The sequence below is a fragment of the Trichechus manatus genome, unplaced genomic scaffold, assembly GCF_000243295.1.
Source record: "Trichechus manatus latirostris isolate Lorelei unplaced genomic scaffold, TriManLat1.0 scaffold00015, whole genome shotgun sequence".
Lineage (NCBI taxonomy): Eukaryota > Metazoa > Chordata > Mammalia > Sirenia > Trichechidae > Trichechus > Trichechus manatus.
Window position 1 is genome coordinate 15188676 of NW_004443951.1, and position 23526 is coordinate 15212201.

The following is a 23526-nucleotide window of genomic DNA, read 5'->3' on the forward strand; positions in this document are numbered from 1 at the left end:
CAAAGGTTATTAAGAAAATGTTCTGCATCCTACTTTGGTGAGTGGCATCTGGGGTCTTAAAAGCTTGCAAGCGGCCATCTAAGATGCATCAGTTGGTCCCAACCACCTGGAGCAAAGGAGAATGAAGAACACCAAAGACACAGGAAAGTATTAGCCCAAGAGACAGAAAGGGCCACATAAACCGGAGATTGCATCAGCCTGAGACCAGAAGAACTAGATGGTGCCTGGCTACCACCAATGACCACCGTGACAGAGAACACAACAGTGAGTCCCTAATGGAGCAGGAGAAAGGTGGGGTGCAGAACTCAATTCTAGTAAGAAGACCAGACTTAATGGTCTGACTGAGACTGGAGGATCCCCGGAAAGCATAGCCCCTGGATTCTCTGTCACCCCAGAACTAAAACAATTTCTGAGGCCAAGTCTTCAGACAGAGATTGGACTGGACTGTGGGACATAAAGTGATACTCGTGAGAAGTGTGCCTCTTAGCTCAAGTAGATACAAGAGACTAAACGGGTAGCTTCTGTCCGGAGGTGAGATGGGAAGGCAGAGAGGGTTAGGAGCTGGTTGAATGGTCATGGGGAATCAGGGGTGGAAAGGAGGAGTGTGCTGTCACAGTACGGGGAGAGCAATTAGGGTCACATAACAATGTATGTATAAATTTTTGTATGGGAGACTAACTTGAAATGTAAACTTCATTTAAACTACAACAATAAAAAAATTAAAAAATTTTTTTTTAAAAAAGAAAATGTCCTACATCCTACTTTGGTGAGTAGCGTCTGGGGTCTTAAAAGCTTTTGAGCAGTCATCTAAGATACATCTATTGGTCCTAGCACGTTTGGAGCAAAGGAGAGAGAAGAAAATCAAAGATACAAGGAAAATATTAGTCCAAGGGACTAATGGACCATATGAGCCATAGCCTCCACCAGCCTGAGCCCAGAAGAACAATATGGTGCCCAGCTACCACTACCTACTGCCCTGACAGGGATCACAATAGAGGGTCCTGGGTAGAGTGGGAAAAAAATGTAGAACAAAATTCAAGTTCACAACAAAAGACCAGACTTCTGGTCTGATGGTGACTGGAGGAACTCTTGAGACTACAGCCCCTGGACAACCTGCTAACTTAGAACTGAAGCTACTCCCAAAGTCCACCTTTCAGCCAATGATTAGACAAGCCTGTAAAACAAATAAAATAACACATGTGAGTAATGTGCTTCTTAGTTCAATCAAGTACATGAATCCAAATGCACAACACTTGCCCAAAAGCAAAGACGAGAAGGCAGGAAGGGGCAGCAAAACTGGATGAATGGACACTGAGAACCCAGGGTGGAAAGGGAAAGGGAGAGAGTACTGACACAGTTTGGGGATTGCAACTAATGTCACAAAACAATTTATGTATACATTTTTTGCATAAAAAATTAGTTTGTGCTGTCAACTTTCACCTATTAAAAAAAGCATAAAAAAAAACCCTAAAAATAGGACTACCATGTGACCCAGCAATTTCACTCCTAGGTATGCGCGCAAAAGATTTGAAAGCAGAGGCTCAGAGACTTGTACACCAACGTTCATGGCAGCGCTATTCACAATAGCTAAAAGGTGGAAACAACCTAAATGTCCATCAACAGATGAATGAATAAACAAAACGTGGTACATATGTACAATGGAATACTACTCAGCCAGTAGGAGAAATGAAGCCCTGATATATGCTATAATATGGATGGAGATGGAAGACATTATGCTGAGGGAAATAAGTCAGTCACAAAAGGACAAATATTGAATGACCTCACTTATATAAAAAGACGAGAAAAGGCAAGTGTATAGAGAACAAAGTTTATTAGTGGTTAACAGGGGTAGGATGGAGGGGTAAAGGGGGGTTAATATTATGGAAATATTGCATTGATTAAGGGTAGGGTTGCACAGCTGATAATTGTAACTGCTGTCAGTAAGTTGTACACCTGTAAGAAATTGAGTTGGCGAAAGTTGTGTGTTGGTATATTTACAACGACCAAAAAAAAAAAAGCCAAAAAAGTAGGTGCTGAGTCTGCTTATGTACAACCAAAATCCTCATGGGATTTGGTTTCTTGGTTTGGAGGTTTAGGGTCAAGGTTTCATGGGACATCCCAGTTAATTGGTCTCATAACAAGTTTAGTGCCTCTGTTCTACCTCCTAGTCCGGTGTGTAGTGCCTGGGTGAGGTCTTCAAAGTTTGCAAGTGACCATCCAAAGTGCAACAATTGGTCTCTATTTGCTTGGAGCAACAGGGGAGGAAGGAGTGAGGAATGGGAAGAGAAAATGGAATGTGTGGCTAATTGCCTCCATGAACAACTGCCTCCTTTGCCATGAGACCAGAAGAACCGGACCGTGTCTGGCTACCAGTTCTAAACATTTTGATCAAAGATTCCGTAGAAGAATCCTGATAAAAGGAGGAAGATGCAGAGCAGAATTTCAAATTCTCATGGACTCCAGCCTTCCTGGAGCCATGAAAGTTGGATAAACCCTTGAAACTATTGCCCTGAGATAATCTTTAAACCTTAATCCAAAAATATCCCCTGAAACCATCTTAAAACCGAACAATAGTTTAGCTTAATGAGTTAAAAAAAAAAAAATAAAGGTCTGCCTTGAGCATTATGCTCTTTTAAGAACTATCTATATGAGATCAAATTGACAACAGCAACTTGAAAGATTGGATAGGAACCTTAGGGGCCAGTGAGTTTATGTTAATGAGGAGGAACAAGTCAGAAAAGGAGGGTGAGAATGATTGCACAACTGGAAAAATGTAATCAATGTCACTAAGTGACACACACAGAAACTGTTGAATTGGTGTATGTTTTGCTGTTTATATTCTCAACAACAATAAAATTATATATATATAAAAAAGAGAGAGCAAGAATATGGATCCAATGCCCACCACATGTTGGACGCTCAAAAAGTAATCGATGGATAAATGAATGAATAAATGAATGAATGAAACTGAAGTCAAACAGCTGCACCTTCGTTACTTGTTAGTTGTATGATCTTAGACCATGCGCTTCCTCCTCTATTGCCTCAGCTTCCTTCTCTGAAAAATGGGTCTAATGAATAAGCGTATTTACTGAGTGCTCACAGATGAGGAAACTGAGGCATGGAGTAACTAAACAGTTTGTCCAGGGTGTCACAACTGGTACCTGGAGAGACCAGAGTGCCCACTGCAGCCTCGTTGTGGAGATTAAATGAGACAGGAATGTAAAGTTTCTGGCTCGATAAATGTTCGTTCCTTCCCATAAGCTGGACGACAGTCTGCTAGCCTCAGAGTCTTGGCCAGGGAGATGGAGCCCAGGAAGGGCCTGCAGCTGCCACCAGGCCTGGGACTGACTCAGAGGCAGCTGCAGGCCGGCTGTTAGCTGCTGGCACCAGCATTTGGGAGGAACTCTCCAAGTGAATTCTCTAGAGAACACCCTTCCCGGGAGGGGGGAGGCGTTTCCCAAGCAGCTGTCTCGCCTCCGTGGAGCCCAGTCTGCACTGAGCCCAGAGACACAATTTGCCTTTTTGCAGCAGGCAGCCTTTTGGCCTCGAGGGTGGAGCCTGGGCCACCCTAACAAGCTGTGTCCCTAGTAGAGGGACCCAAAACCCACATGAGGGAGGGTGTGCTAGAAGCAACACTTAGCACAGTCCCAGCCCATAGGGTGCTCTCCATCAGAGCTAGCAGCTGTTGACGTTGTCAGGCTCATGGTCATTAGAGCCATGGGCCAGAGGCAGAGCCAGGTGCAGCAGGCTTTACCTCCTCCATATGACATTGAATCCAGGACAGGTATGAGTATCCCCGTTTTACAGATGAGGAAACTGAGACAGCTATGGGGAGGTTAAGTACATAACTAGTGAGTGCTAGAGTGGCAAAGCGAGAGCTTGGATTTAAGTAGCTGACATGAAAGCCCATGTTCTTAACCACTAGTCGTATTTATTGCCCCTCAGTGGGATTGAAACAGCCTGGAGAAACAGAAAGGGCTTTGCATCCTGGAGTGACTGATCTCCTCCTGCCTGTCTCTGGCTGTGGGCAAGGAACAGAGGGACCCTAGATTCCTTAGGGCCAGAACTCCAGCTACCAGTTTGCCTTGCTCATCCATACTTGAGGCATAGGTATTCACCTCTTCCCAGGGAGTATTTCACCCGTTCATCCATCCAACAAATGTGTATCGAGGTCTTCCATGTGTCAGCCTTGTGCTAGCTGCAGGGGATGCATCACAAATAATAACAATTACAACTAACCCTTACTGTGAGCCAGGTACTCCTCTAGGTACTTTGCATGTATTAGCTACTTCAATTGTCACAACAACCCCATAGATAGCTACCATTATTATCCTTTCTTTATAGATGGATAAATTGAGGCACAGAGAGGTTAAGTAATTTGCCCAAGGTCCCATAGCCAACAAGTGTCAGAGCCAAGATTTGAACCTAGGCAACCTTGGATCAGAGTCCATACATTTAACTACATCACACTCTCCTGCCTCTCATAGTCCCTGTATTCATGGAATTTACAGTCTTTCTTCTCCAACAAAAACCAAAACTTTTTGCTCTTGAGTTACTCATAGTGACCCTGTAGGACAGAGTAGAACTGCCCCATAGGGTTTTCAGGGAGCAGCTGGTGGATTCGAACTGCCAACCTTTTGGTTATCGGCTGAGGTCTTAACCACTGCACCACCAGGGCCCCCTCTTCTCCAAAAGGCATATTAAAATAAACCAACGATAATTTAGTTTAGTGCTATTTGCTGAGAAACAAATTGGACAGTGGGAATGAGTGATCTCGGGTCTGTAAAGTGCCTGAGATCACCAGGACCATGAGAAGGACTCTCTTTCTGCAGTGGCCTTGACTGCTGTGTCCTTTGGCAATCTTGTCACTTCTCTGAGCCTCCATTTCTTTATTTAAAAAAGGTATTGTCAAGACCTATTCTATCTACCTCCAAGCATTTTTGTGGAGACTAAATGAAGTGGCAGATAGAAAAGAGATTTTAAAATACAGTCACGAACTGCATAATGTCCCTTCGGGCAATGTCCGACCGCATATGCGTCCGTGGTCCCATAAGGTTACCATAGAGTTCAGAAATCCTGATCGAAGAATGAGACGTTGCGGAAGTAACAGGACATAGTGAACACAACAGCTTCCTGCAGGCAACGTGTCTATCTCATGTCTCTTGTATACAGGCAGCCCCTGGGTTACTAATGAGATCCATTCCTAAGTCTATCTTTAAGTCGAATTTGTAGGTAAGTCAGAACAGGTACATAGAGTTCTTATTCAGCGTCAGTTAGTCAAGTATTTGTCTTAGGGTACAGTATATATTTTACTTTTCTATGCACACAAAACACTTAAGAAACGCTTCCAAACCATGCAATCTTTTCTTGAGCATCACAAACTAGTGTGAGCATTCATTATTATGAACCATTGTATTTAATTCAAATTTTTAATATAATATGCTTTATGGAAGTCCATTCTTAAGTACTAGTTACCTGTAAGTCAGACATTTGTAACCCAGAGACTGCCTGTAATACGGTGTTCGCACAGTCTCCAAATCATGTAACATCCTATCTCACAGAATGTATCATCGATGTTAAGTGACGCATGACAGTATTTTTTTTTTTTTTTTTAAAGCATTGAGCAAGGATTTGTTATTGGACCGAAGTGAAAATTTGGTGTCAGTTTGATGAATGAAGGAATGGTCTTAGCGGGCCTGCAGATTATCTCCCTAGGTGACAAATGGCTCCCTTTAGGAGATCGTCTGGGGTTTTGCAGGGTCCAACAAGGCTCTTTGTCCTTGGCCACGTCCCATGCTTTTGTCTCAGGAGCTATTTTTGCATCAGATTTTGTGCAAACCTCTGTGGCTGTTTTAGCAAACGTTTATTAATGCCTACTATAAGGCAGGCCTAGTGCTAGGCTCTGAGGGGAAACCAAAAAAACCAAACCCATTGCTATCGAGTTGATTCCGACTCACAGCAACCTTATAGGACAGAGTAGAACTGCCCCATAGGGTTTCCAAGGAGCGGCTGGTGGATTCGAACTGACAACCTTTTGGTTAGCAGCTGAGCTCTTAAGCACTGAGCCACCAGGGCTCCAGAGGCTCCGAGAGGAGACACAGATGAATCTGGAATGGTCTCTTCCCTCAGGGGCTCACAGGTTAGGAGGAGATATGGTAATAATATAATAATAGTAATAATTGATCAAACAATTATTGAGTATTTACCACATGCTAGATACTGTGCTGAGTTTTTATATGTATTATTTCATCCGACCATTATAACAATTACCTGAATTTCTGAAACTATTGTCCTCATTTTCCATATGGGGAAACTGAGATTCAGACGGGCTAACTTACCCAAGTACACACAACTCTGAAGTTGTGGAGCTGGGCATAGACCTGAGAAAGAAGATATAGACACAAATAACTCTATTATAAGGTAGAAACTACTGGGTATGCTAAGAGAGGGACAGAGCAGGCCAAAGGTGGTGGTGCTGATGATGCCAGTGATGCTGCTGTTGCGTTGATGGTGATGGTAATGATGATGATATTTATGACGATGGTGGTGGCAGTGGTGATGATGACAATGGAGATAAGAGTGATGATGGTGGGAACGACGGTGAGGATGATAGTTACGATAATACAGTTGACGATGATAATCCTCTGGAGCGCATTTATTGAGGTTCTGCTTTGTGCCAAACCCTGGTGTGTTCTGCTATCTTATTTAATCTCTACAACAACTTGTCAGTGTCAGGATTATCATCTCCATGTCATTCACGAGGCCCTTGACCTGCAGGAAACCCAAGTGGCCTAACCAAGTGCACACGTCCAATCTGAGCTGAGCCTGAGATTGCCTCACTGCAGAGCCCCTCTTCGTCCCTATCCCAGGATCCCCAGCCTGTGGGCCATGGGACCTGGCGTCTCAGAGATGCTCCATAAGTATTTGGTGAATGACTCTGTAATAAATAGATCTCCAAGAGGATCAAAGCCTTAAGCCCAGGAGACATAAATAACATGTCTCAAATGAGTATTTAAATATATGTGGTAATATTTGCAAATAAAAAAAAATGTGGTGATGCTGTGATTACTAAAATACAAGTTGATTGAAAAGCATTATGTTCATTGTAGCTTTTGTATTTTTGTTTATTTTTCCAATGAAAAGATACTAAGTGTGACAACTACAATTTTAAGAAAATATTGTTACATAAAAAGGTGCCCTTGTGCTGAAAATGACTGGGAAGCACCATGCTATCCTGCATGGTGTATTTAAAAGGTTTTGCCTGGTGTCTGGCTCAGAGAGATCACTCGAAGGAGGGAGGAGGCCCAGCAAGCTGGAGATCAGGAGCCTGTGGCATTTGCCCTGGGTCTACAGGTGACTTTCCTACTAGACCTGACCTGTCACTCTCAATGATTTCATCTCCATAGACTGACCCCAACATCTAATAAATTTCCTCAAATGACTGTTGAATGCATGAATAAATGACTACTGAAAGAAAGAATGAGTGAATTACAACGAACTATGTTCGGGGAGCCCATTGTTGTTGTTGGGTGCTGTTAAGTCGATTTTTGACTCATAGTGACCCCACGTAACAGAGTAGAACCGCAGGGTTTTCTTGGCTGTAATCTTTATAGGAGCAGGTCACCAGATCTTTCTCCTATGGAGCTGCTGGGTAGGTTTGAACAGCCAACCTTTCAGTTAACAGCTGAGCCCTTAACCATTGTGCCACCAGGGCTCCTTGAAGAGGTATTTTCCCCAAGGAGTGCTTGAAAGAGATAGTTTCTGAGGCCCAAGAGCAAGAATAGAACTCCTGGGGATTCAGCAGGGGCTGGTGTCTTGGCTTCAGCTCTGTGAGTGGGGTTATGAGGCTATGGTTGTATCCCCGGGGGGACCTGAACTTGGCTCTGTGATGAGCATGTGAGGGGAGGGGTGGTAGCTGGGGCTTGGCTGTGAGGCCACTCTCAGCAAGACTGTGCTCACCATTTTTAGATGTATTTTCCAAACTCAAATAAAAGTTGACAGATGGCAGTGGTATAATATTCTCACTTTCTCCACTTCCCACAGGCCGCCTCCCTCCAACACAGTCCTCCACGCTCTTAGACATCTCTGACACATCTTGACCATGAGACCACGGCCGGCCTTTGGCAGGTAAGCTGCTCCATCTCTCCCCCCACACCAGCAGGCAGAGAGTATTTCAGCAAAACCCGAAGGCCACTGGGCCGTATTTTGTGGCCAGGAGATAGTGGGGGTGGCCTCAGCCTTGGGCAGGAGAATGGAGCCCCACACTCTCCTGAGACTTCAGGAAAAAGTCACCGAAACATCCAGGGCCCTGCAGCTGGCATTTCTGCAAGTGGCAGCATATGGCAAGGGAAAGAGTCCTGGGATGGAAGCCAGGAACTGTTTCTGACCCCACCTCCGCCTTTACTGCTCAGGAAAATCTCCAGCCGCACCTTCCTTTCTGGGTCTCTGTTTCTTTGTCTGCAAAGTAAGGGAGTGGAACTCAGTGAGCCGGGCAGGCCTCAAGCCAGCCATTCGAGGCTCCAGCCAAGATTATTGGATGGTGGAAATGAGCAGTGGGGCAGCACTGCAGCTGGATGCCCCTTCCTAGGACTCAGTCTCCTGTCTGATTGCTCTGTGGACCTCAAAGCCATGGAGAGTCTGGGCTGGGCTCTGTGTGTGCCATGTGTGTGAATATGTGTGTTTGAGAGAGGAGCCTGGGTCCCCTCTAGCAAACTCTGTTTGAAGTCAATCACCAGTCCCACATCTGCCATCTCTGGGCTGGGCAGCACATCATGGTCACTACAGGCTGCTGGTGCCAAGATGGGAAGGGCAGAGGCAGCCAACGTGCTGAGATCATGGGCAGGACCCAGCACAGAACGTAGGGTGTGAGCATCGAGCTTGGTGAGGGGCAAAGCAGCACCAGAGACCAGGCTAACCTAACGGTGACGCCCTCATTTTTGCAGGAGTGAGTTCAGGGGTCAAAGCTCATGGGCAGATCTGCAGGGCAGGCCGAGAGGAGATGAGCCTATGGGGAAGGCAGGAGACCGTTCACCCAGTAGTTGGAGCTGTCTGGCAGGCTGGCGGCTGCCCCCACCACCGTGCCACTCTCTGACTTGAAGGCTCAGATGAGACACCAGGGTTTATATCAGCAGTGAGCTCAGAGTGAGTCAACACTCTGTCCCAGAACTGCCTCTAGGCCCTGCCTGAGTCTGGCTAGGCTCAGTGCCTCCTCAAGGGTCCAGTGGACCTGGCCTCCAAGGGAGAAGGGCCATCCTGACTGCCTCAATGTGGCCCAACGATGGGCATGAGAGTGTCTGCCCACACCTGCCTCCTTGGCCTGGAGACCTGGCCTAGGAGGCTCCTGAGCACCTGATGGTTGCTTGGCCAGCACAGGTGCAAGGCATGCTGGGAACCTGGAGGCACCGGAGGCTGGGGACTGGGAGGAAGCTAAAAGCAGGTGAGACTGGACTGGAGGGACCTTCTGTGCCCTGGCCCTGCCCCTCACTGGCCCCATCTCCCCCACCTCTCTTGCTCCCCAGTCTCCTTGTCTGGGGAGCCTCCTAGGCCCCCAGCCAGCCATAACAGGGCCAGGGGTACTTTCTCTGTGCTCCCCTGTCACACAGTTGTTATTGTTATCTACCACCGAGGTGGTCCCAACTCATGATGACCCCATGCACAATAGAACAAAATGTTGCTCGGTTCTGCACCATCCCCATGATCAGTTGCAGATAGAGTTTTCATTGGCTGATTTTTGGAAGTAGATTACCAGGCCTTTCTTCCTAGTCTGTGTTAGTCTGGAAGGTCCACTGAAACCTGTTTAGCATCATAGTAACACACAAGCCTCCACTGATGGATGAGGTACGTTGGCTGGGGATTGAGCCCGGGTCTCTGACGGGGAAGGCAAGGATTCTGCCACTGAACCATCACTGCCTCTACAGCCACACAGTACACCCCCCTCACTGTGTGTACCTCCCTAGGCTCCACTGTTGATTTCTAAGTTGTCTCCCCCACCACACTGAATTCCTTGAAGGCAGGGCAGTGTCTTAGCCATTCCAGAGTGAGCTGTAGGAGCCCTTGAGAGTGAAATGCTAGGTATGGAAACTGAGGCAGGGCCTGGACATCTGGACATATTTTGCTGCTTATTCTCTGAGCTGGGCACTGAGGCACAGAGACGAATAAAGCATGCTGTTGCCCTCAAGAAGCTTCCAGTCTGATGGAGGAGATGAACATGCAAATAGCTACAGTGCAGGAAAACCCGAGAAGGCAGGTAGGGTCTCTCAGTCTGGTTTGACTGTTGAGGTGATTCAGGGAAGATGTATCCTTGAAGGTGCCATTTGAACTGGGCTCTGAGGGATGAGTAGAAGCTCACCAGGTTAAAAAAAAAAATAGAAAAGGGCATTCTAGGCTGAGGGGACAGCAAGTGCAAAGGTGGAGTGGCTGGGACATAGGGCACAAAAGGAGGAGTGGGTGGAAATGAGACTGCAAAATGTTGGCAGGACTTTGAATTTCACACCAAGGAGCTTAGGCTGGCTCCTGTAAGATCAGGGAAGGGACATGATGAGCTCTGTGGTGCTGAGAGAGGCCTCTGGGCAGCAAGCAGAGGCCCTGCCCTCTACTGAGAGCTGAGATGAGGCACTCACATTAGGACCCGCAGAACCTGAACAGGGGGACTAGGGCTGAAGTGTCTGAGGCCCGAGCGTCTCAAGCCCTCAGGGGCCCCACTGCCGTCCTTCAGGCCCCCCAACCAGAGAATCCACAGGTGCTTTGGAGTTCCCCAGCCCACATTCCGTGGGCCCCGCTGAGAGCAGGGCTGCTGGACTTTCCATCAGTCACCACTTCTTCCCGCCCCCACCCAGGTCATCTCCCCTCCTTCTGACCCTGAGGAGCAATGGGCCACTGGCAGCAATCCTTTAAGGATGCAAGTTTGTTATTACGTCCGCTTTCAGGCTTTTCTTCTGCTAAATAATAACAAGCTGGCTCCTGCCCTAGAGTGGTTTTCTGGGTGATGGGTAATACTTGGCAATTTCATAGTTTTACAGTTTCCTCCCTTGGCAGAACTCAAAACACTTTCACACCTGTTGTCCCGGGGGTGGTTGAAAGAGTCGGCTGGGGAGCAGAGAGAGTTGGACTTCAGTCCCACCCTGTCACTCCCTTGGGAGGCAGTGTAACCGGTCTGAGCCTCAGGGCTTCATCTGTGAAATGGGAGCTTGATACCTTCCTCCAAGGGTGGTTCCAGAATCAAATGCAATAGCATGTGAAGGGCCTGGCACAGTGCCCATCACATGGTCTCACTTACGCTCTATGCTTCTCTGCCAGCTCACATCCCTAAATTGCAGCAGGCAGCTACTGGCGGGCAGTGACGGCCTAGACAGGCCTGTGAGTTTGTGCTTCAGAGGTAGCTAGTGGGCATGAGCAGTTAGCATATGTGCCCTAACAGGAAGTCAGGCCAATTAACTTGACTTTTCTTTGAAAAATTCAATTCAGTGGAACTTTCCTGTTGCCCTCTCTGTTCCAGGCGCTGGTGGACACTGGGGGCATGGGCAGGAATAAGACGGTACCTTCTGCAGAATGGACATGTAGGAATAGCAATGCACTGTGAAAAATAGTAGCAGCAGAAGCACATGCAAGAAACAGGAGAAATGCAGAAGAGAGGGAGGGGTAAATTCTCTAGAGGGCCGTGGTTAGGAAAAGCATTGTGGAGGAAGGGACCATGAGCTGGCACTAGGAGGGTCAATAGGAATTTATCAAAGCAGGAAGGGGTAGGAAAGGAGGGGGCAGAAATTCCAGGCAGAAGGACCAGCATGTGGAAAGGCATAGCCATGTGAAGCATCCTGGTGTGTTGGGTCTCGGTGGCTGGTGTGTGTGTCAGCTGCCCAGCTGAACTGCCATCATACAGAAGCATTCAAGGAATCTTAGCACCCAGCCCCGTCTCCAGATGCCATCTGAGGGCCACACCCAGGGTAAGACCCACATTTTAAGAGGAACATCAGTGATCTTCGTGATGAAGCCAGATATGCAACCTCTAATGCCTGGTGGCGCAGTGGTTAAGCCCTTGGCTGCTAACTGAAAGGTCAGTGGCTCGAACCCACCAGCTGCTCCACAGGAGAAAAGTCCTGGCAATCTGCTCTCATAAAGATTATGCCTAGGAAACCTTAGGGGGGCAGTTCTGTAGGGTCGCTATGGGTCAGAATTGACTCAACGGCACATAACAACAACAAAAATGTCAAGGCAATAGGAACTTCTAAGGCTTTTCTTGGCTGAAGGCATATTGTTGTTGTTGCTGTTAGGTGCTGTCAAGTCAGTTCCGACTCATAGCGACTCTATGTATAACACAATCAACCACTGCCTGGTCCTGCGCCATCCTCATAATCGTTGTTATGCTTGAGCCCATTGTTGTAGCCACTGTGTCAATCCATCTCGTTGAGGGTCTTTCTCTTTTTCACTGACCCTCTACTTTACCAAGCATGATGTCCTCCTCCAGGGACTGGTCCTTCCTGATAACATGTTCAAAACATATGAGATGAAGTTTCACCATCCTTGCTTTGAAGGAGCATTCTGGCTATACTTCTTCCAAAACAGATTTGTTCATTCTTTTGACAGTCAATGGTATATTCAGTGTTATTCACGAACACCACAGCTCAAAGGCATCAATTCTTCGGGCTTCCTTATTCATTGTCCAGCTTTCACATGCATATGAGGTGATTGAAAACACCATGGCTTGGATCAGGCATATGGTACCTGCAAACTCTGAATTAGTCCTGGAGGCATTATTGCATTTGTGCTAGGAGCTGAGGTTGTTATTAGTTGCCACCAAGTCAGTTCCAACTCATAGTGACGTTATGTAAAACAGAATGAAATGTTGCCCAGGCCTGTGCTATCCCCATGATCTTTGATATATTTGAGTCCGTTGTTGAGACTACTGTGTCAGTCTATCTCATTGAGGGTTTTCCTTATTCTTGCTGAACCTTCACTTTACCAAAATGATAGCGATTGGACTTTCCTGATGATGTGCCCAAAATGAGTGAGCCAGTCTCACCATCCTCACTTCTAAGGAGCATTGTGGTTGTATTTCTTGTAAGACTGTTGTGTGCATTCTTCTGGCAGTCCATGGTATATTCAATATTCTTCATCAACACATTACAGGGAGGCAGGCTGAGAGGCCCCCAAATGCCTGTGCCACACAGTCATATGACCTAATGGAGGAGTATTCAAAGTGCTGTGGAATCCTAGAGGGGGGGAGTAGCTAACTCATAAGGAGAGAATCTGTCAACCAAGCAGTAATGCTAAAAACAATTAAAATAATGATTACCGAGCACTTAATATTCCAGGCACTGTTCAAGGAGCTTTATTTGTATTTATTACTCCATCTGCCCATGGAAGCAGCAGTCAAGAAATCAAACAAGGCATTACATTGGGCAAATCTGCTGCAAAAGACCTCTTTAAAGTTTTAAAAAGCAAAGATGTCACTTTGAGGACTAAGGCGCACCTGACCCAAGCCATGGTATTTTCAACCTCCTCATATGCATGTGAAAGCTGGACAATGAACAAGGAAGAACGAGAAGAATTGATGCCTTTGAATTATGGTGTTCATAATTAATATTGAATATACCATGGACTGTCAAAAAACAAATAAATCTGTCTTGGAAGAAGTACAGTCAGAATGCTCCTTAGAAGTGAGGTTGGCGACACTTTGTCCCATGTACTTTGGACTTGTTATTAGGAGGGACCAGTCCCTGGAGAAGGACATCATGCTTGGTAAAGTAGACGGTCAGCGAAAAAGAGAAAGACCCTCAATGAGATGGATTGACACAGTGGCTGCAACAGTGGGCTCAAACATAACAATGATTACGAGGATGGCACAGGACCGGGCAGTGTTTCCTTCTGTTGTAGATAGGATCGCTATGAGTCAGAACTGACTCAGTGGCACCTAACAGCAACATTACTCCATCTGCACAACAGCTCTGTAACGTAGGTGCTACTATCATCCTCTTTTACAGATGAGCAGAACTGATGCACAGAGAGGCTGAGAAACTGGCCCAAGCACATGCAGCTAGTTAGTGGCTCAGACAGGTTTGAACCCAGATAGTCTTGCCTCAGAGCCCTGGCGGCTCAGCAGTTAAGAGCTCGGCACTAACCAAAAGGTCAGCAGTTCAAATCCACCAGCTGCTCCTTGGAAACCATATGCGGCAGTTCTGCTCTGTCCAGTAGGGTCGCTGTGAGTCGGAATTGACTCAGTGGCAACGGGCTTTTAGTCTGGCCTCAGAGTGCATACTCTTACGCCCTGCCTAACCTCTGGATGCATCAGTGGTGGTTCGGTGGTAGAATCCTCGCTGTCCGTGTGGGAAACCCAAGTTCCATTCCCGGCCAGTGCACCTCAAGCACAGCCACCACCCGTCTGTCACTGGAGGCTTGCATGTTGCCGTGAGGATAAATAGATTTCAGTGGGGCTTCCAGAGTAAGGCAGACGGGGAAGAAAGGCCTGGTGATGTACTTCTGAAAATCAGCCAGTAAAAACCTTATGGATCACAATGATCTGATCCACAACCAATCAGGGGGCTGACCCAGGACTGGGCAGCATTTTGTTCTGTTATACATAAGGTCGCCATGAATCAGAGCCAACTTGGTGGCAACTAACAACAAAGCCTCTCTATAAGCACTATGGGTACCCACGAGGTGGGGACATGTCTGTCTTGCTATAGTACACAGTAGGCACTCAATAAAAATTTGCTCAGCAAAAAGATTACGCAAATGCATGGATGAGTTCAGGCAAAGGATGGGGACAGGCACTCCAGGCAGAGGGAGCAGCTGGAGCAAACGCCTGGAAGTCAGAGCACCTGGGGCAGCATTGCCAGGGTCTAGAGCCGGGCTTGTGGAGTGGAAGCTGGTGGGAGCCAGAAAAGGAAGGGTTTAAATGGTAGCCTCTCCAGCCAAGCCTTCCCATATCATCGGCCTGGCACCTGTCCACCTTTGCCTGCAAGCCTTCCCCACTCTCCAGGCCCACCTAGGGAAAGACAGGGTGCCCTTTGTGCCTCCAAATCACAGTTGTCACTTGCTTCTCCTTGGCCTTCTCCCATCAAAGGCTCCCATGGGAAGACCTGGCAACAAGACCACAAGCTCCCAGAGACTGGAGGGTGTGTGCTACCCAAGAGGGACTCAGGAAAGATAACTCCAAACTTGCTCCTGCAAGCATTTGCTTTCTGCACGTTTGAGCCTTCAAGGAGCAGGTTTTTCAAAGACCCTTCTTTTCTTTGAGCTCACTGGGCTGTGGACGGAGAGGTAGGGGTGGCTTTTATCCCTGTGGCTTCCTAACTGGGTGTGCTTGAGTGAATCAGTTTACTTCTCTGTACCTCAGTTACCATCTTGATAAAGTGAGAATAAAAACACTGCAGAATTAAACAGAGTAAAATGTGGGGAAGTTCCTGTACAGCACCAGGCTCAGTGAAAAGTAGTTTCTCAGCTTCCTGCTTTGCTTCTAGGGCCTCAGTTTCTTCCATAAATGGAGGGGTTGGAATATGTTGTTCTATAACACCCAGCTAGCCTTGACATTCTAGCATTCAAAGCTGCCGGAACGAGTGGACCGTATCTATATTTATACATATACATACGTAGAAAAACCAAACCCATTGCCATGGAGTAAATTCCAACTCATAGCCACCCTATGGGACAGAGTAGAACTGCCCCATAGGTTTCCGAGGCTGTAAATTTTTATAGAAGCAGGCTGCCACATCTTTCTCCCACAGAGCAAGTGGTGGGTTCCAACCACCAACCTCCGGTTAGCAGCCGAGTGCTTAACAATTGCGCCACCAGGGCTCCTACACATACATATATAGTATATGCTAAAGTTGTTGTGTGCCGTCAAGTTGATTCCGCCTCATAGTGACCCTATAGGACAGAGTAGAATTGCCCCATAGACCCTCCTTAGCTGTAATCTTTATGGGAGCAGATTGCCAAGTCTTTTCTCCTGCAGAGCTGCTGGTGGGTTCAAACCTCCAACCTTTCAGTTAGCCACTGAGTGCTTAACTATTGCACCACAAGGGCTCCTTTATAAGGCTCCTCAATAAGCATATAAAATTTAATAATTTTTATAAATTTAACGTGTATATTAAATTATATTTAATATAAACTTACAATTTACCGCATCATTTATTGTATTTTCTTCTGATTAGAGAAGTGATGTATATTTATAGAGAAAAGTTTGGAAAATGCAGGAAAGAAAATTCACCCACTATTACACATCCCTGACTTGAGATGCCTCTTGGATATTTAGTGGATTCCTCTCCCACCTTTTTCTATGCATATTCATAGATTTGTATATATATACACAAATATAGAGAGAGAGTATGTTTTGGGACTACACTCTATCTTGTTCCATCTTATAACTCAAGCTGGGCTATTCAACCAGGCCTCTGAGTGGGGCGTCCCATGCCTTGGAGGAACTAAAGGCAGCAGCTGCCACAGCTGTTTGGTGCCCATCTCCCCTACCCCGGCCTGGGCGGCAGGAGGCATCTGACCTTCGAATGTCCGTTGTCTCTGGCGGGTGCACATTTCACACTAATTTTAGCCTAGCCTCTCAGGCTAGGCCTGCTGGCCTTGGGGTCGACACATAATGGATGCCTTATGTAGACAGCTGCCAACGGTGCAGGAAGAAGCGTCCCACCTTAAAATGTGCCTCGTTGCCCGCCAGCACTCTGTTCTCAGAGAACAAGTCGGCTCCCTGTTCCCTCTCCCACCAGGAAGGGGCCTTGTTGACGCTGACGTTCATAGCCCAGCAGGCTGGGCCCGGTGGGCAGGTGGCCCACCAAACACATGGGCAATTGCTTCTCTGGATGGGGCTGTGTTTTTATAGGATGGGCTCTAATTTGAGCTGAAACAACTGAGAGAGACTTCCTGAGAAATTGCTGGATGGTTCATTTGCAGCAGAGCTGCAGGGTGTCTGAAATGTCCCCAGATAAATGTCCCCGGTGTGTGTACATAGCCTTCTGAAGTCTCACCTTAACACTTTACATTCGTCCGGTATGCAAATGCACAGTGTCTCTTTACATGCATTTTGTCCTGACGACAGCCCTGTGAATGAGGTGACAGCGTTCCCATTTTACAGACAAGGGAACTGAGGTTGAGACGAGGAAGTAATTTGCTCGAGGTCACGCAGCAAGGTGGTGGCAGCAGCTTGAACGTGAATGTGGGTCTTTCGCATCCCAGACAGAGGGCTCTTTCCTTTCATCAGCACCGTTTAGATAAGCAGCTCAGCCAGGTTCCTATCCATCTGCTCTGTGTGTCCTTGTTTGGTATTGTTTTTCCAGGATGGAGATACTGTAATTTTTTTACCTTAAAAAAAAAAATCTTACATGTTTACTGAAAATAAATATAACAAATTGCTCTGTTTCTAAAGGACTAATCACAGGAGACTTGCTTTAAAACGCAGGGAGCCTCCCCTTTGTCCACAGGATCAAGCCTACCATCCTTCGCCTGATATCCAATCTCCCCAGCCTGCTGAGCTGCCCTAGTCTAGGCTCCCCAGTACTTAGTTATCTGCATCATGGCACTTACATCTGTTGTTGCTAACTGCCATCAAATAGGTCCCAACTCATGGTGACACCATGCACAACTGAATGAGACATTGCTCAGTCCTGTGCCAGCCCCACGATTGACTGCAGATGGGACCATAGTGGTCCATAGAGTTTTCATTGACTGATTTTTGGAAGTAGATCACCAGGCCTTTCTTCCTAGTTCATCTTAGTCTGCAACTTCAGCTGAAACCTGTTCAGCATCATAGCAACATGCAAGCTTCCATTGACAGATGGGTGGTGGCAATGCATGAGGAACATTGGTTGAGAATCAAACCTGGGCCTCCCTCACAGAAGGTGAGAGGACTCTACCACCGAACGACCACTGCCTCACTGTCACTTATACAGGGTTGGGAACATTTTCTTTGGATTTGCCTCTTAAGCAGAATGAAGCTCCCTGGGGGTCTGCACTCCCTGGAGCCAGACACAGTGTCAAGTCTGGTAAACATACTGGCCCCCAACCCTCAGTCCTTCATGAGAAACCTGAGCTTTAATCCAGGCTTAGAAATAAGCAAACCTAATAAGGAGGTGGCTACTTGGCTGGACTCCTGGGAGGGGCCTGCAGGGCCAGGTGAAGAAGCTCTGATCCTGGGCAGGCCAGCAGGAGGAAAACAGAGGGGCGCGTGCAGATGAGTTCTGGAGACCCAGCCCCTTCCCCTGTTGCAAATCTTCCACCTCTCCCATCTCTCCCCTTTCCAGCCCCATGGCCACAATACAGCCTGTGTAATATGTCCTCTGCCCTGACAGTGGCTCCTTTGACCCAAGTCTGGTGTTCTTCAGGGACAATTCATAGGCATCATGTGCTGATCTGGGATACGATTTAAGTTCTCTGGGGACCTTCTTAACTTAGTGAGGCCCTTGGGCAGAACTCCTAGTCTCCTGCTCCATACAGGAGTCCTTGCTGGACCACAGCCCCCCAGCCTCCAGGGCCTCCAGAGACTCTGGTGCTCTGGGTGTTACTATAGGAGAGGCAAAGCCTTTGGATTCACACAGAATCCAGTTCTACCACTTACTAGCTAGGGACCCCATCTCTCTGAGCCTCAGTTTCCTCATCTGTAAAATGAGACTAGTGATACCAGCCTTTCAGGGGTGTTGTATTTTATGGCAAAATACTTTTCAAACAGTCCAGGACAGTGGCAGGGACACAGTGAGTGCCTATGTTCCTTCATCTGGAGGGATCTTAAGGCTTTGAGCCTCCCTAAGAAATGCCCAGGTTGCTCATTGAGGGTGGCAGTCTCTGGGGAGAGGCCTTGAGGCTTGTTGCACATGACATAGCAGCCTAGCATCGAACCACTTCTCTGATTCTGACACGTTCTTGAAGGTTCAGTCAAGGACAAATCTCGTTTTCTAATGTAAGTCCATGAAAAAGTGGATTTTGTAGTAGATACATTTCACTTCACATTCAGTTTTCCAGAAGGATGTCTTTAACTCATTCATTCATTCATTCCTACAGATATCTCCAGGGCCTCAACCACCTGCCAGATATGGCAGGAGTTGCGCAAACAGGCTGTTCAGGGACTCGGTCTTCAAGGAGCTCACAGTCTAACCAGTAATTATAATTCAGGGAGTAAAAGTGAGAAGTGACATGGGAAAGACACAGGGTTGGGGGAGGGGTGGTGGCTTCCTGTAGGGTTGTTTGGAAAAGGTTCCACAAAGAAGATGGCACCAAAATAAGTGAGTTCGAAAACAGAGAAAAAAAGACCTCATTCTCCAAATAAATAGAAGCATAAAATATCTGAGAATAAACTTAAGAAGGTATTATTAATTGGTCTATAGGGTCACTATGAGTCAGAATCGACTTGATAGCAATGGATTTTTTGGGTTTATATGTTAAACGAAATCAAAATCAAAATCCCAATAGAATTTTTTTTCATAAAGTGATTATAAAGTACATCTCAAAAGATGAGCATGGAAAAATAGCCTTGAAAAATTAGATGTTGGTAAAGGAATAGACTTGTGGCTCAGTGGACTGGAACAGAGAGCTCAGAAGTAGGTATACATGTACATCAAAACTTAACATATGAACACATGGTATTTGGAATTGGAGATGGAAAGATGGATGATTCCTAACATGTTGTAAAGTCAACTAGCTAGCAATTTGTGGGGGAAAAAAGAATAAACAGGATCCATACCTTAGTCCTTGTACCAAAATAAATTCCAGGGTGATCCAGAACATGAAACCATAAATGTACTAGAAGAAAAACAATGAAAGGATATTTTTGTCGTATTAAGATGGGAAATGCCTTCTTAATATAAAATCAAATTCAGAAACCCTGAAAGAAAAGAATTTTTTAAAAACCCCACCATAATCAGGGTTGAAGGATGATAAACTAGAAAAGTATTTCCAACACGTGTATGGTTAATGAAGAGTTAATAGCACTAATATACAAAGAGCTCTTATAAATGAAGTAAAGACAAATCCCAAGTAGAAAAATGGGCAGAGGATATGAACAAGCAAGTCACAAAAGAGGAAATACAGGGAATAATAAGCATATGAAAAGAGTAGTCACCAGTAGTCAAAATGCACATTAAAAAATAAAGTTTTTTTTTTGTTTGTTTGTTGGTTTTTTTTTTAAACCTAATTCAAAGTATGGGGATACTGGGGAGATAAGGAATGGGAAACAGGTACAGTTGAGCACCATTAGTGGATTATAAATTAATACATATTTTCTAGAAGACAGATTTAACAGTAGGTACCAACATTTTCAAATGTGCACACCCTTCAACTCAGTAATCCACTTCTAACAGGTTTCCTGAGGAAATAATCAAAAAGTGGTGTGTGTGTGTATGTGTGTGTGTTGTGTGTGTGCTGTGTGTGAGCTGTGTGTGTAGTAAGGCAGCAGAGCACATTGATCAGGAGTGTGGACTCAGGTCACAGAGACCTGGCTTTAAGCTGTGTGACCCTGGAAAAGTGACTTAGCATCTGTAAGCATCAAAGTCCTCATCTGTAAAGTGGGCATAGTAATAACACCACCTTCATACGCTTGTTGTAAAGCTTACATGAGAAAATACTTACAAAACTTGTAGCCAAGGGTTGAACCCATAGTAAGTGCTGAATAAAAATTAGCTATTTTATTATTGCCAATAAGGATGTTCATCATGTATTGTTTTTAATAGTGAATAATGGGAAACAGTCAAAATGCCCATCAATAGGGAACAAATGGTTAAATAATTGACGAGATACACAGCGATGCAGCTATCTGGAGATCTGTGTTCATGGATGTGGAAAGGTGCCTTTGACATGTTGTTGTTAGTTGCCATCCAGTCAATTCTGACACATGGCAACCTCATGTGTGCAGAGTAGAACTGCTCCATAGAGTTTTTAAGTCTGCCTTTCAGAAGCAGATCGCTAGGCCTGTCTTCCAAGGTGCCTCTGGGTGGATTCAAACCACCAAGCTTTCAGCTAGTAGTTGACCGCTTGACCATCTGCTCTGCCCAGGGACTTTTGACATATTACCATATTTTTACTTGAATAACACACACCTTCTACGTTTGTTTGCCAGCCGCTCCGTTTGTTTGCCAGCCGCTCCCTCCCCACCCAGAGGTATTAAACGCACTATGCTAATGTTTTTACAGCAACATGTAAAAAAATTTGCATGGTGGTGCTTACAAAAATACCTCACAGGCGGAGGGGGGAAGTGATTGGCAAACTACGTAGAAGGTTGACATTATTTGCATAAAATATGGTATTATGTGATAAAAACAGGTGTCAAAAGAGCACAGGAGGTACATTCCCAATTGCAGAAACGTATATATCTGTGTAGCTAAAAAAGTATATGGAGATATGATGACCAAAATGTTAATGGTGGTGATCTGAGAGTCAGGATTTAAGGTGATTTTTCCTTCCTTCTTTATACTTGTAATGCTTTACCTTTTTACAATGGACATGTGTAATTATAATTAATCAAAGCAATGAAGTTATTTTTATTTTGGAAAGAAAAGCTTGTCAATGATAGCGTTCCATTGTCAAAATATAATCCAAACTTTTTAGAATAATAAAATGAGCTAACACTTTTATTTAGTGCTTACTATGTGCCATGCAGACTTCTAAGCCCTTTATATATATTAATTCATGTATTTCTCATCAGAAAGCTCTGTGACTATGGACTCGTGGAAAGGCGAAGCCTTCCTAGCCCAGCCCAGCACTCAAAGCCCTGCACAGTATGTTCCCCTTTCTTTCTCACCTCCCTGCAGGCACATCCCCCAGTGCCAGCCACACTTGACCATTCCCTCCTCCTTGACCCTACCATGCCTTCTCATACTCTGTGGGCCTTCTACTCACCCCCAAAGGCTCAGCTGAAAAGCCATCTTCTTTCTCACATCATCAGGATGAAGCAAGCGCTCCTTCCCCTAACCTCGCCAACACTCTGATCCCACCCTCCTGTTTGGGAACTGTATGGCCATTATCTCTCTACTCACCTGTCTTTTCCACCCCCATCTGAATGAGCTTATCTCAGAAATCTTTGTATCCCCAGGAACCAGTATAGAACCCAGTATGTCCTTGTACATATTATCTATCAATAAAAGTGTATTGAATGAAGAAATGAACGAACAAATGGAACTAAGACCCCAGAGACCAAGGCAAACTGGGATGTAGCAAAGTTGCTGGAGGCTGCCAGGATGCCAGAGGACTCTGGAGGGCTGGGCTGTCCAGGCAGGAGGCTCTGTGACCGCAGGATCAGGAGGCAGAGCTGACAGGGCTGCAAGACCAACATTAACCAGGGTGTAGTTTCTGCGGCTTCTGAAAAATCCCCACCCCAGTGGGAAAGACTAAGAATGGTCCCATTCAACTTCTCTTGGCGCTTCCAAAGGAAAGGATGGGGTTTGGATTGGCTGGGCCAGGGACATCTTTTCTAAAATAGCTTCATGCATATGCAACTGCTCCCTGAAATAGCTGGGTGGCTATTTTAAGCAGCTTCTACTCGGATGCCCACACATAATACTCTCTACCTTGAGCATGTAAACCAGTCAGAAGCAAAGGAAAGGGTAAGGGAGGACAATGTTGTGAGGCTTCTGACGGCTTCCTACCACTGCTCTCCCCCTCCTTGGTGTGTTTTTCCTCTCAGGAACTCTCTTGCATGAAACTGAAAGTCATGGTTACAATGACAGTTCAGTGGAGGAGGTTTCCCTTCCAGTGACCTCACCCACTGGAACCCAGAAAACACAAATGCTCCAGGGCAGCCATAACTAGACACAACCTCCGTATACATGCTCAGTCAGTTTACTCCTGAGAGAGTCCCTCAGTGCCCGTGTCCTCACCATATGTGTCAATCCTAAGAGGTTCCCGCTCTATTAGAAGTAGAGGGCATGGGAGGGCAGTGAGAGGCAGGACCGTAATGGCAGAGGGTTGAGTTTACAACAGACCATCCAGTTGTAAGGGCAAAGAGAGGACAACTCCACAGAGGAAACATTTATTAGCAAATAAGGTTGAGTCCAGAGTCCCTGGGAGGTGCAAATGGTTAAACACTCAGCTACTAGTAGAAAGGTTGGTGGTTTGAACTCGCCCAGAAGAGCCTCAGAAGAAAGGCCTGGCAATCTGCTTCCAAAAGGTCAGAGCCTTGAAAACCTATGGAGAAATTCTACTCTGCACGCATGGGATTGCCATGAGTTGGAATTGACTCAGCAACAACTGGAAGAAAGGAAGAAACAGACATGAGTGTACGCCCTGTGCTGTTTGCTAGAGAAACAAATAAGACACAGTTCATGAAATGGGTATGTAAATAAATAACTGTAAGTGTACCTTAGCTCTGACTTTGTTTCCCCAAAAAAAGGATTCAAAAGGGAAGTTGGAAATGCAGTGTAATAAGAGCCGTCTTTGAGGTGGGGACATGGGGTTCACAAAGGAGGGGAATGGGAACCCTCTGGGGAGGGGGAGGGTTGGGAGGTGAGACTGGAGCAGAGAGAGGTGAACTTCGTTTTAAGGCAAGCAGATGGAGTTCTGTTCCAGGCGACAGGCACAGCACATGCAAAGGTACAGAGGAGG

The 23526-nt window shown here is 46.1% G+C and overlaps 1 protein-coding gene across 1 annotated transcript in view; it reads left to right on the forward strand.

Moving 5' to 3' along the window:
• The window catches only part of HIVEP3 (HIVEP zinc finger 3), a 511051-nt gene that overhangs the window by 287483 nt on the left and 200042 nt on the right, over positions 1-23526 (forward strand). The window contains exon 4 of the mRNA XM_004372078.2: positions 8044-8127. The gene's annotated coding sequence lies outside the window, so the exon portion shown is untranslated. The remainder of the gene's footprint in view (positions 1-8043; positions 8128-23526) is intronic.